Source organism: Lolium rigidum, chromosome 2 (genome assembly GCF_022539505.1).
Source record: "Lolium rigidum isolate FL_2022 chromosome 2, APGP_CSIRO_Lrig_0.1, whole genome shotgun sequence".
Classification (NCBI taxonomy): domain Eukaryota; kingdom Viridiplantae; phylum Streptophyta; class Magnoliopsida; order Poales; family Poaceae; genus Lolium; species Lolium rigidum.
In genome coordinates, this window is record NC_061509.1 from 102303875 (window position 1) to 102316337 (window position 12463).

A 12463-nucleotide genomic window follows, 5' to 3' on the forward strand; every position below is an offset into this window, starting at 1 on the left:
TGTGTTTGGGGATGAAAAGGTAGACGAGATTGTGGGCGGATGGACAAAGATAAAACGCGGTGGTGCGGTGGCGCCCCATCTAAACCGAATTCACAACCCAACAAGGAATATGACATGCGGGCCAGAATCTAAAGCGGCCCACATGCAGCGACCAAAAGCTGAGAGGCTTCCTGAATTCATCGGTAGCAAAATAGTAGAGAGATCGTGGAGCAGCAGCTCACCCAAACCGAGGTAGATCCACAAGACACAAAACAGACAACACAGGAGGACACCTACAAGTGGGTCGGTACAAATAAAATGGTCCACATGCAGTGAATGAAACGAACAACGCGCAAAGCAACCAACCGTGTATCCAAAACTAACAGAGACTTTTCTCTCTACCAGGACGGAGACGAACCAAAAAGCGACTCGGAGCCCGAGGAAAGAGAGCAACAATCGAGACCATCATCTGTAACGTACTTACAAGAAAAAGAACCGGCCAGGGACAATGACAAGTTGGGCCACTATCAGCTAGGGCCCCTGGTGCAGGGTACAGACGGGTAGAAGGCTGCGGTCTTGTTCCACTCACCTTTCTGCAGCCAATCACAATGCAACAAACTGGCCCCAATCGGCAACAGCAAGAAAATTCTTGCCAAAGAACCGCTATGGGCGACTATCGTGGAGGGCCGTGAGATGGGGCAAAGCAACACGCACTTGCTTGTTCTCAATGCACGCACTCGCCCAAATGCCTGCAAGCTGCAAGCAGATCTTATTCCCATCAGTCGTGAACGCTTGAATAAAAATGATGATCCAATCAACCTGAAAATGAACAGGAAACCTTCCTAGCCATCTGCGCCTATTTGGCCTCTGGAGGACAACCTGACAATGAACAGGAAACCTTCGTAGAAACATCTGTAGTCCTGGAGTGAGTAGCACGTAAAATCCAACGAAAATCCGGCAAAATCAGGGGAGGCAAAACATCGACCAGCTTTAGAGCGGAAGAGCAATAATCTAACAGATTAATAAACATGAGTGGGGGATAAAAAGAAAGAGAGAAGCAAAATTTAGAGCGTACAACTACCCAACTGAAGACCAGTGCCAGATATGAACACGGTCACACGAATACCCAGGGCAATACGGTGAGCTTTTTATACATGAAGGAGGCGCCTGGTTAGTTCCACCTAGAAGTTTCTAGTGTATTTGTAGGGCAATCATGGCTGATGAATGCTGGGCATCATAGGACGGTTTCACAAGCATTTGTGGAGAGGAGGGCATAGGTCGCAGCAGAAGAATTTGTACCATGAAGTCGTACGTCGCGGCGGCGGCGCTGGGAACACGAACGGAGGAAAATGACTCGAGAAAGAGCGAGCGAATGCAGCGGGGACTCGTCCAGGCCATGTATGCTCGTCCAGCCCAATTATGTATGGACAGGCCACGAAGGAGCAGCCCATAAAGAAATGTTGTAGATGGGGAGAGCGACCAGCGATCGAAGGCGGCAGGCGCAGATGCCAGGGCGAGGACGCTCTTCGGGATTCACCACCGCAGGGGTTAAGATAAAAGGGGTGACGTGGACTTACCAGAAGCCAACAAAATGGGATCAGCTATTTAGAAAGAGAAGATATCATACTGATATCTAAGATAGCTAGAAGTACATCAGAAACTCAATTCGGCTCCCGGGTGCGTATGATCCCTCTAGCATAAAAACATATTTCTAAGTGTTAAAAAAATTTGATAAAAAAATTTACATGTACATTCCATAATATATGTGTAGTCGTCAAGTTTCACGAAAAAATGATATATTTTGTAGTCTAAGCGAAAAAGAGAAAATTTATCTTGTGACAAGTCTTTGTTTCAGCACCGAATTTTGTCGTTTTTACACACTCCACATGACATGCCGATTTTTCATGAAACGACTTTGTGAGCGTGTAGCACATGAAGGTGTACGTGCGAAATTTTTGTTTTAATTTTTTCGACATTTTAAAATGTGCTTAACATCTATTTCAAAATAAAGGGAGCATATGCTCCCATGTGCCAAAACATCACTCCCGAAGTACATATCATACTGACATCTAACATAGTATTTACCAGCGAAGTACATGCATCAGACCAATAACACACAAGTACTTGAGCCTAATCAGGAGCATACTTACACCAAGCACAAAAGACATGTTCAACAGGCCAGCAACGAACACCACTGGTATAGACAAACAAGCAGTCAGACAACGTCCACATCCCTCTCTACATGCCACCATCACACCCATGTCCTGCAACAAAAGGGCCTTGGCATGCTTCTTCCTGTCCTAGACCACCTTAGTGGAGGTACCATGCCTGTACTTCTGCAGCTAGAAGCCGTTGTCCTTGTAGTTGAAGATGAGCGTGTCGTCGACGACCATCGCCGCTTTCAGGCGAACCCTACACATTGTTTTGGCACCACCTCCCCAGCAAGATTGACGTCTTCACCGCAGGGCCTCCCACCTTCACCTTAAACTCGTTGACAACACCTTCTACATGGCGGGCTACATGCTCAGGGGCCTAAGGTCAGTGACGGTGAGCTGCACGATGAAGGCCCGAATCTTTAGTTGGGACCGTGCCCTAGGTTTGCAGGGGTTCCTAGGTGCCTGCAAATCATCGACGAAAGCCATGAGTGCATCATTTTCAGGCTTGAGATGCACCCTAGGGGTGAAGTCTTTGAGCCCCTGCAACGACTCCTTCGGGTAGTTCCTCAAGTAGTCCAAGTTCTACATTAGCAATGTGAGTGCCAACGTATAGTCTGGCGATTGACATGTCCATGACAATGTGGTACGTGTCATTGTCACCGACATGCTTGTCAATGCCTCAATGGTAGTAGGGTGGTGACCGCACCATTGAATGGTGATCGTCGCACTGACATTGACATGTTTGCCAATGCTTAGGCAACGATCACCATGCCATGGAGCGGATCACCACCCTGGCATGGTAATGCCGATCACACACAACGAATCCTACATGTACTAGCACACACATAAGTAATAAGAGATCATGATTCTAGTCTAAATCGAATGACCCAAACCCAAATCAGATGAACTACGGATGGATCTATAAATCCTACCCGAAATAAAAAAAGGGGAACATAGAACTCACCATCAGACAGAGTGAGAGTGGACCCGTCGGAGGAGGCACCCTCGACGCTCATGTCGGTGCTGGATGTGCTGCAGGTGGTGCCGATGGTTCCAGCGCACATGCCGGAGGCTGTGGTGCTGGAGCTACTATAGGTGGGGCCACCGACGATATTGGAGAAGGAGCAACTGCGGGTGGATCCCTTGCTCGTGGCAAAGCATGCCACGAAAGAGGGACGAACCCTAGCGGTAGCTCCATCTCCCGACTCGAGCCGGTTGCACCTGCCGCTATGGTTGATGCGTACCCGCACGCGCGTGTGCCTATGTGTGTGTGTGTGGGGGGGGAGGGTGGGTGTTAAATGTCCCCATCAAGGGAGCCGCCGATTAGATACCGGTGGCCGTTATGGCCTTTACATTTTCCCTCATGCTCGCCATCGGCCTCGATGCGAAGGGCGACGATTGATTAGCACCGACACGACTGTCAACCGCCATCGCCGCGTTGCGGAGTCGGCCGACTTCGTAGTCGCGGATGATGCGCGTGTGCCTTCTGGCTTGTCGAGGTCTAAGCTTCCCGCGGCATCCATCGATGAAGGGGGCGGGGAAGACATGGATGTGGTGTCTGATGGGACATGATAGGCAGTGTGAGTGAGAGGAGAGAGAGGGCGGTGATTGGAGTGGAGTGCGTGCACATGAGTAAATGAGGCATCTCCCGCGCTTCTTAGCCCGTGAAACAGTTGCATGAGGGCGTGCATTTGTTCACTTTTTACACTCGAACGGGCCAAGCTAACTGCCGATTCAGCCATTCCTCCCGGGCATGCCAGATGGTGCTTTAAAACCCGTGGTACACACAACACACGCGGGAGAGGGGGGGGGGGGGAGAAAAAACAGCCCATTTTCTTCTCCCCGGGCCAGGGTTAGAGTGGGTGGGGGCTACCCCCGCTTGGGCTAGGTTAAACTAGGTTATACATATTTTAACATATCAATGCGAAATCTCCCTCGATTTTTTGGTGCAAAAATAATTATAGAGATATGTTTTCTCTTTTCTACTATATAAGAAAACCAAGGAAAATAAATAACTATCTAAATAAAATTTTCATAGGAAAAGGAGTAATATATAATGTAGGTTTAAACATGATTCTATTTTTTATATTATGGTAGAAATTTCACTTGCCATGGTTGGCAATGGTTTTAGGGGTTTGAAAATAAACCTTTGAGGAAATGCTTTATTCTCTTAGAAATATTTCTAGGGTTAGTTTTTTTGCTTCTTCTTTTATGGCAGGGTCAACATTCCCTAATTTGTTGTCAAGGAGTGAAATTTTTGGGATAGATCTCCCCGTGATAAAACATGGCAAAAGATTAAATGAACCAGATTTCAAGCATGAATCCAATTCAGACTCCAAAACACAAAAGTTCTAATTCCTTGTCATCTCCGTTTCATAGATACATGTTTTTGTTAGACCCCAATAATCTCGCGTGTGATAATTACATTGCGGCGAGATGCTAGCGTGTGGCCGGCAGCTGCAGCCTTGCCGGTTTCATCTACTGCTCAAGCCGAGGCAAGTCAGTGAGGATATTCTGTTATTATCTATGATCACTAGTCACTCCTTCCATCTAGTAGGAATTCTAGGTAAGAAAAAATAAGTTTAGATTTGATTGAGTCTGTTTCTGTTTATATGTTCGGTAGGTTCTGAACGGATTTTTGAGTTTATGGGTGAAATTTAATCCGACCTAAAGTTAAGCATTGTAAACTGAATTTTAGGGCAAGTTTAAGAGGTAAGTTGGATTTCTCTGCCATAATGATCATACACAAGTACTGTCCCACATCATCACCATACTTTTGAGTACAAACATGTTTCAAGCATATGTTGGATTTGTTACAGTTTAAAGGATTATTTGTTCCCGTGTGAACAAGGGCATGTAAGCATAATTAAATAAGCTGCAATAAAGCAAGGTTGTTTATAACAATATACATACATTTATTGTTTAAATAGTTAATTGAAATGATTAGAGAATTAAAAATTTGAAGAAAATATGCTACAAAAAAATTGTGAAGTCAGGCCGTGTTGTGAACTAATATAAAAAATTGTTGTATTTGACACCAACATACTGAAATGGGAGAAACAATCTCTTGAGAAAATATATACTTCTATATTATATTCATGTAAAGAATTTAGTGTAAAATAATAATAAATAAATACATATCCAGAGTTGCCCCAACTTTTATTTAAGATAAACACGCGAGAACAAATGAACTTAAGATGTATCTGCGACAAAGTCCTGTATCACGGTCCGTATAGCAATAGGAATTCTTACTGAGTGCCTACTTTGGTCGGACCATGTCAAACTACCAAATGTGTACCCACCTTGCACTCTTTGCTTCACCGTAAACGTTAGTTTAAACGTCACGCTTCTACTACCACCTGCGGTGAAACTGATCACTGATGGCTCCACGGACACGGCTACTCCTGCTGGAGCTTCAACAACCGCTCGGTAAGTTGCTTCCACCGGCCCAACGTTCGTGATAGTGCGCCATGTAGTGACCTGGTTTTTGAGGTTCGGCACGGCGATTGAAGGGAGATTAAGATTTAGTTGGTAGGAGTCGCAACCATCTAATAATCCGACCGGTGCAGTTAAAGAAATTATTGTACTCCTTCGCATCCACGTTGTATACTAAACCAGGGTCAACAACCCTGTCTGGGTTGATGTGGCCACCACCAAAGTCAAATGGGTCGGCCAGTTTCCTCGGGACCGCATCTGCTTGTATCGGCATACCAAAACGATCGGTCACCGATGCTGCAAGGGATCCAAAGGAACAGCATGTGTTAGTCATAAAATATGTTGATTTTATGTATTAGAACTTCAGTGTGCTTTCGTTACGTACCTGTGGTGACAATGGCGGACTTGATCATGGCAGGCGACCAGTCAGGGTGAACGGACTTGATCAAAGCGGTGACCGCTGACACATGCGGGCAAGCCATGGATGTCCCGGAGTACAAAACATATGTGTCGCGTCTGGCTGCCAAGATGCTGACTCCGGGTGCTGTTATATCAGGCTGTCCAAACATAAAGATACATGCATGTTTTAGAGGCTAGATGGGGATGTAATGAGTAAATTGTTTGCAGATATTATATTTTGAACAATTTTTATTTGTGACGTTGGTGTATACCTTGAGTATGCCGGGGAAGGCTAGGCTTGGCCCTCTCGAGGAGAAAGAGGCAACCCTCGGCGACAGCACCCCGTCTCCAACAACGGTCATGGTAGGGGAGAACTTCACCACCGGACTCCTAGCATTCCATTAGACACACGTGAATACTTAGAGAAAGGAAAAGAAAACACGCTCGTTCATCCTCTTTCAGACAGTTGAGCTCTCACCCTGCCGTGTCAAAATACGATATGAGTCTCTGCGCGATCTCAAAATCCACCAGCACGACGGGCATAATGCGTTCAATCCCAGCCAGGCCGTCCATGAGGTTGGTAGTGTACTGTGCAAAGATGAGGCCCTTCGCGCCGGCCATCAAGGTTTGATTGAGGGCATCCCCAAATGCTATCCTGGGCGGCCTGAATTTTGCTTGCGCTGGTGCACTGCATAGGACGATTTTGCCGGTGACGTTGCTCGACGCCACTAACTCCGCGCTGCAGCTGCACAGAAGGAATATATTAGCTCGGGATGACTCAATGGTGATTTACTACGAAATAAATGTGTCAAGTGACTGTCTTAATCCATTTACCTCCTCGCATAAATTAGGTCCTTAAAGTCGCTGCTTATCAGAGACGCATTGTGCATAAGAGATTGCCCCTGCGTTTGAAAGCAGCTCACATTAAGAAGTCAATAAACGAGCTAAGAAAAGCTTCGGGAAGGATTTGTGTTTAAGCAAAAAATATTTGTCGCTAGTCTCAACGACCCTAGCCAAGTCAAGTTAATTTGTTAAAACTATATTAAAATTATATATATGTGCATGGTAGAGTGCAATTGTTTGTACTTACCACCAACTTTTCGTTATTCCCGAGCGATATCAGTGTTGGAAAAGCCCGGTCAATTGTGCTAGCTGCCACTGTGGTGACCCAAGGAACGGTATTCGTCACCGTCTGCGGCACAGGGCCATCGTTCCCACCGGCGAACACGAGCGAGATCCCTCTCCGCACGGCGTGCAGCGTCCCGGAGTACTCGGGACCGAACCCTCCTAGTGAGAGTGATAGGACATCCACGCCGTCGTGTATGGCATGATCGATAGCCGCAAGGACCGTTGCGTCAGGGCAACCATCGCCCTCCCAGCACGCCTTGTAGATAGCAAGCCGTGCATGTGGCGCCCCACCGCGTGCCACGCCGGAGGCTAGGCCCCCTACGCTCACGCCTTGTACCTCCACACCAGCTATCGTCGAGGCGACGTGTGTGCCGTGGCCGTTGATGTCCCTAGGTGAGTTATAGTCGCTCTTGAGCGACTCAGCACTAATACCACGATGGTATGACCGCGCCCCAATGATCTTTCTGTTGCAACTCGTCGCGTTGAACTGTTCGCCGGTCTGGCATTTCCCTTTCCACCGTGCCGGCACAGGGCCATACCCTCTGTCATTAAAGCTTCGTGATTCAGGCCATATGCCTGTTGAACAGAATGACATATGCGTATGCATCGGGTCAATTGGTGCCCAATCTCTAGTTTTTCTCATGTTTTGGATTTAAAGTTGAGATGGAATTGCAAACCTGTATCCACGACACCGATGATTACATCTTCACCATATTTGGCTTTCTGGAGGAGGCCCGATTGCTGTGGTGGCTGGTAGTCAAGGCCAAGAAAGTCCCAACTCCGAGTTGTGTGCAGTTTGTGGAAAGTGTTACGCTTCACAGTGATAACTTCAGGGAACTCTATATTCAGAATAATTGATTAGATTACATTTATCATGTGTGTAGAATACAAAGATCCCATCTCAGGATCGACAACTACGTACTTGCTAGTGCCTCAGCTTGAGACTCCGTGAGCATTGCCGCGAATCCAGAAAATCCGTGCTTGTAGCTGTAAACTATAGACTTCAAGGCTTCGTCCTTGCTGTCGCAGGTAAAACAAACATGTTAGCTGTAAACTATAGACTTCACTTCTACTTCGTTGTAATTATATGTAACGTGGATTATGACAGGCTAGTACGTGTACCTCCCAAGAACAGATGTTAGTGCGTCATGGTGCGACGCGGTGACCACAGATGGATCATCATGTTTCTTATCGCCCATATACACTATGTAGAGCTGAGATTTCGATGCAGAAAGTCGTTAAGAAAGAATAAGCCGGGTAGTTGCGGAAACTATACCTTCTGAACAAAGAGAAAGTATCTTACTTTGCTCGACGCATTAGCTGAAAGAGGCAACAGTGCCACAAGTAGCAGAGCACAGCAGAGTCCTGTTCTCAAATCCATGTTCGATTTGGAGAAGAATGTTACGTTCTTATGTTCTTTGGTTTGTCTGTATGGTATGTATATATAGCAGCCAGGAATGACCAAGGGGTGTAAAAGAGCAGCTCAAAGGAACTTGTTTACGTATTGTTAGGTGACACACGAGAACGAGACTATGAGAGACTGGATCAAATGTTATTAGAGGATGCACCATGCCTTTTCAAGAAAGAAGCTGCCTTCTGTTGCTTTGATCTGGTCCGCTACGATTAAACAACCAAGTAGCACACCGGATACAAATACTCTAGCTGTTCTCTGATGTAATGACCTGAGAGATCGACTTCTAGACAAAGCCCTGGCTGGGCATCAGGCATAAAACGCACGCGGCTTGGATGGCGGTCTAGATAGACTATCTCAATACGCGTCAGTAGGTAATGCGTAAAAAAGTTGACAAACACGGCATGTATTTCAAATATATAGTTGGTAAATTTTGTAGTGGACTTTGGACTCATTGAAACATTCCACGGCGAAAGATTGGTTTGGCTTCTTTCTTTTTCCTTTCTTTTTCTTTGAAAAACGTCAGGCACTTTATATTAATTCATCGCATCATCGCAAAGTGTTTCAGCAACCTCAGCAGTATCACCGTCATACATAGATACAGAGGGTAGAAAGTTCAGTAGCTCTCACGAGGTAATGTGCCGCATCCACGAGTAAAACTATGGAGCGGTAAGTTTTCTACGCACTCTTTTCCTTACCAGGGTACCGATGGAGACTGAAAGGTTTTTAATGAGGTGGCTTGCTTGCGTAATATATTATGGTTCATCTTCAAAAAATATTTAGGGAGGGGGAAGCATGCTGCCAAATACTTGACATCAGCGATCAGTTTTACTATAATGTAGTGGAACACCCAGATATTTAAGAGGGAACTCTCCGATTTTGCAGCGCAAAATTTACGAAGAAAGTATCTGCTTCTTCTTCGTGCAAGTTAAGAGGGATCAAATCACTTTTATGAAAGTTCATTCCCGAGATCTGTTCAAACAAATAGCAATCATTTTAAGTTCATGGCTGCCTCACAATATTTTTGGGAAATATGAGAGTATCATCAGCGTATTGCAAGCTGATGATACCCCAAGCCTAAAATTAGACAAAAACCTAGAAATAAGGTTTTTATCAGCAGCTATAGAGAGCATTTGGAAAAGAAATTCAGACAACAAATTATAGATAAGGGGAGACAGGGGATCCTAAGCCCTTTCTCTGTATCGAAAAATTACATTCACATTTGTTAAACCTAACCCTAACAGAGGCTTTATGTATTAAACCTATGAACTATGGCTCATCATTTTTATATTTTTATGAGGAGATGAGGGGCGATGTAGCAGGCGACACATGCGACGTCCCTGACTATGCCGTTCCTACCTCCTAGGGTGGCAAGTTCTAGTGCCTTTCCGCCGGAGATAGCGATGATGAAGGAGAAGTCAGCGCCTCCCCTCCATCCCACCCATCATCGGCCTACTGTATTTTATCACGAAGAAAGGTCTCAGTCACTCTTCATGGTTAGTTAAACGTTTGCCTATCGGCGGCATTGGAATGGCTCTTCCCCCGGCGGATCATCAGGATCAGATGCCGTTGATCGTTGCCGTCATCCCTATTGCCGCAGGCGAGAGTGTTGAAATTCCTGGTCCTTCAACCTATAGTTTTTTTTACTTGAAAATTTCAATGCCCGTGACTGAGTGAGAGTTCAGAAGAAGAAAAATCTACATCCTAGCCGTCTGGCAAATCCAAGTGCTCCCTGGAAGCTGGTCAATCGCCGGCGCATTCAGGCAGTCGTGCATGACCTGAGATCCCTGATAAGCGGGCGTAGATGATCCAGAAATATTCAAAATTTTGGGCCGTTTGCGCATAAGGCCTCACAGTGTGAAAATCTAACTATGGGCCATAAGGGCCTAGGTTTTTTGCTATCGTAGATAAAAAAGAGTTTGAGAAACATACATGATACCTAACAAGGGATTCCAAAGCCAGTTCCCCATGGCTCTTTGTTTTCCTTGGTGGCTCCTCTTGCACGCGCCGCTAGGGTTCGCTCATTGTATGCCATGGCTGGAATCCACCCGTCCGACGGTGGAGCTCCTGCGAATCCTCCTTTGCGTCCACCGCAAGTACTTGAGCCTAATCAGGAGCATATTTACACCACGTGCAGACATTCCCGGCACAAAAGACATGTTCAACAGGCCAGCAACGAACATGTAACACCCCAAATTTCAAAACAAAGAGAAAATGAATTTCCTTTTCCAAAAATGAGAACCAACAAAAACTTTTCTTACTTAGAGTGCTATGCATAGTGCTCATACCTAATACTTGTGTTTTGCCATGATGAGTGTTTTTATGCTTATGTGATAAACCCTAAAACCCTAACCTTCTCAAAAATACCTTGGATCTATTTTGAGAAACCAAAATAAAAGGAAAAGACATATGTGGGCATATAGCCTTAATATGTAAATCTTGAACCCTACTTTTCTTACTTTGATAAATAGTGGTTAACCATTGCAAAACTTACTAAACCCTAAACCTCATCCCTCTTGCCTTCAATCTTTGAAAATAAAATAAAAAGAGAAGATCTTATTTAAGAAAAAGGCATATGCAAGCCTATGGCTACTTTTTGAAAATGATGAGCTTTGCTTGGTCTACCTTGAGTAGATGAATTGAAATACCTCAACACACTCAACAAAGCACTTACCAACCAATTCAATTAAGAAACAAAATAAAATCCAACATATGCATAGAGGCATATGTGGCACTTAGCCAAAATATCCAATCTTGACCTAGGCACACCCATTATCCTAAAATGGTTTGAACCGTTTACCCAACTCTTTCTAACACCAAATAAACCTCACTCTTGTCAAAGAGAAGCAAAGAAAAATAAAAGGATAAAAGTTAGAAAATCCCAAAACCCTTACATATGGTTTATGCCATTTTTCTAAATCTTTGACCTAGACCATTTTGGTCTTCACCATTAGTTGTAATATGATACTAAACACTTATTACAACTTTTGGAATCAAAGAAACACCTTTCAAATCAAATTCAAACTCAAATTGTGACCACATGTGATTATGGTCAATTCTGCCAATTACATTCTGGTCACTACTTTGAGCCCCTCTATCTCAATCTTTTCAAACCAAACTTGCTCAAGTCTTTGCATGTCATCCAAGAGGACATCAAGGTGAACAACTTTTGTAAAGACAACCATGCCAAATTCATCTTGGATCAAATTCTATGCTCAACCAAAGTTGCAACATTGTAATATGTGCAACAATCTCACACTTAGCTTTTTTTGTCAATCTTTGAATTTGAAAGTTCCACCACCACCTCTCATTCTCTCTGATCTTTTGCAACTCAACTAAACACCCCATTTTCAAAATTGGTAGCCATTGGAACTCAATCAAATTTGGGCAAAAATTGATGAAATATAAAAAGGGGACAAACAACACTATTTGAAATAGTGTCCTACACCCAACCCTAATGCCCTAAACCACTCTACCCTGTCCCCTTGTCCCCTCTCCTCTCTCCACCAGCATAGCAACCCTAGGAGGGGAAGCTAGCAAGCAAGGACATGGCCATGCCGACCATGTCGCCACCATGCCGTGCTCCCCCTCTCCTCATTCTTCCCCAACCATGGCCAGGGCACCACCGAGCGCCACCACACCTCCCTAGACCTCCCTAGCCACGTCACCGTCGAGGAGGAGACCGACAGCCGCCGGAACGCGCGCGCCCAAGGACGGCCACGCCATGCCGATGACGTCGCCGCAGTACACGTACGGGCACCACTGGCCATGCGCCGCACGGCCACCTCGCTCACGCCCTGGACCTCCTCTCGACGCGTGGAGCATCACCGCACATGCACAATCCCGCCAGACACGCGCAAGATCGCGACCCCTGCCCGCCGCCGCCGGAGGCGACGACGCAATCCCGCCTCGGCCGCGCCAGTACGCGCCATCGCCCGACCATCGTACACCTCGC

The 12463-nt window shown here is 45.6% G+C and overlaps 1 pseudogene; it reads right to left on the reverse strand.

Moving 5' to 3' along the window:
• Positions 1 to 5235: 5235 nt before the first annotated feature.
• LOC124687022 lies at positions 5236 to 8479 on the reverse strand (annotated as a pseudogene).
• Positions 8480 to 12463: the final 3984 nt, after the last annotated feature.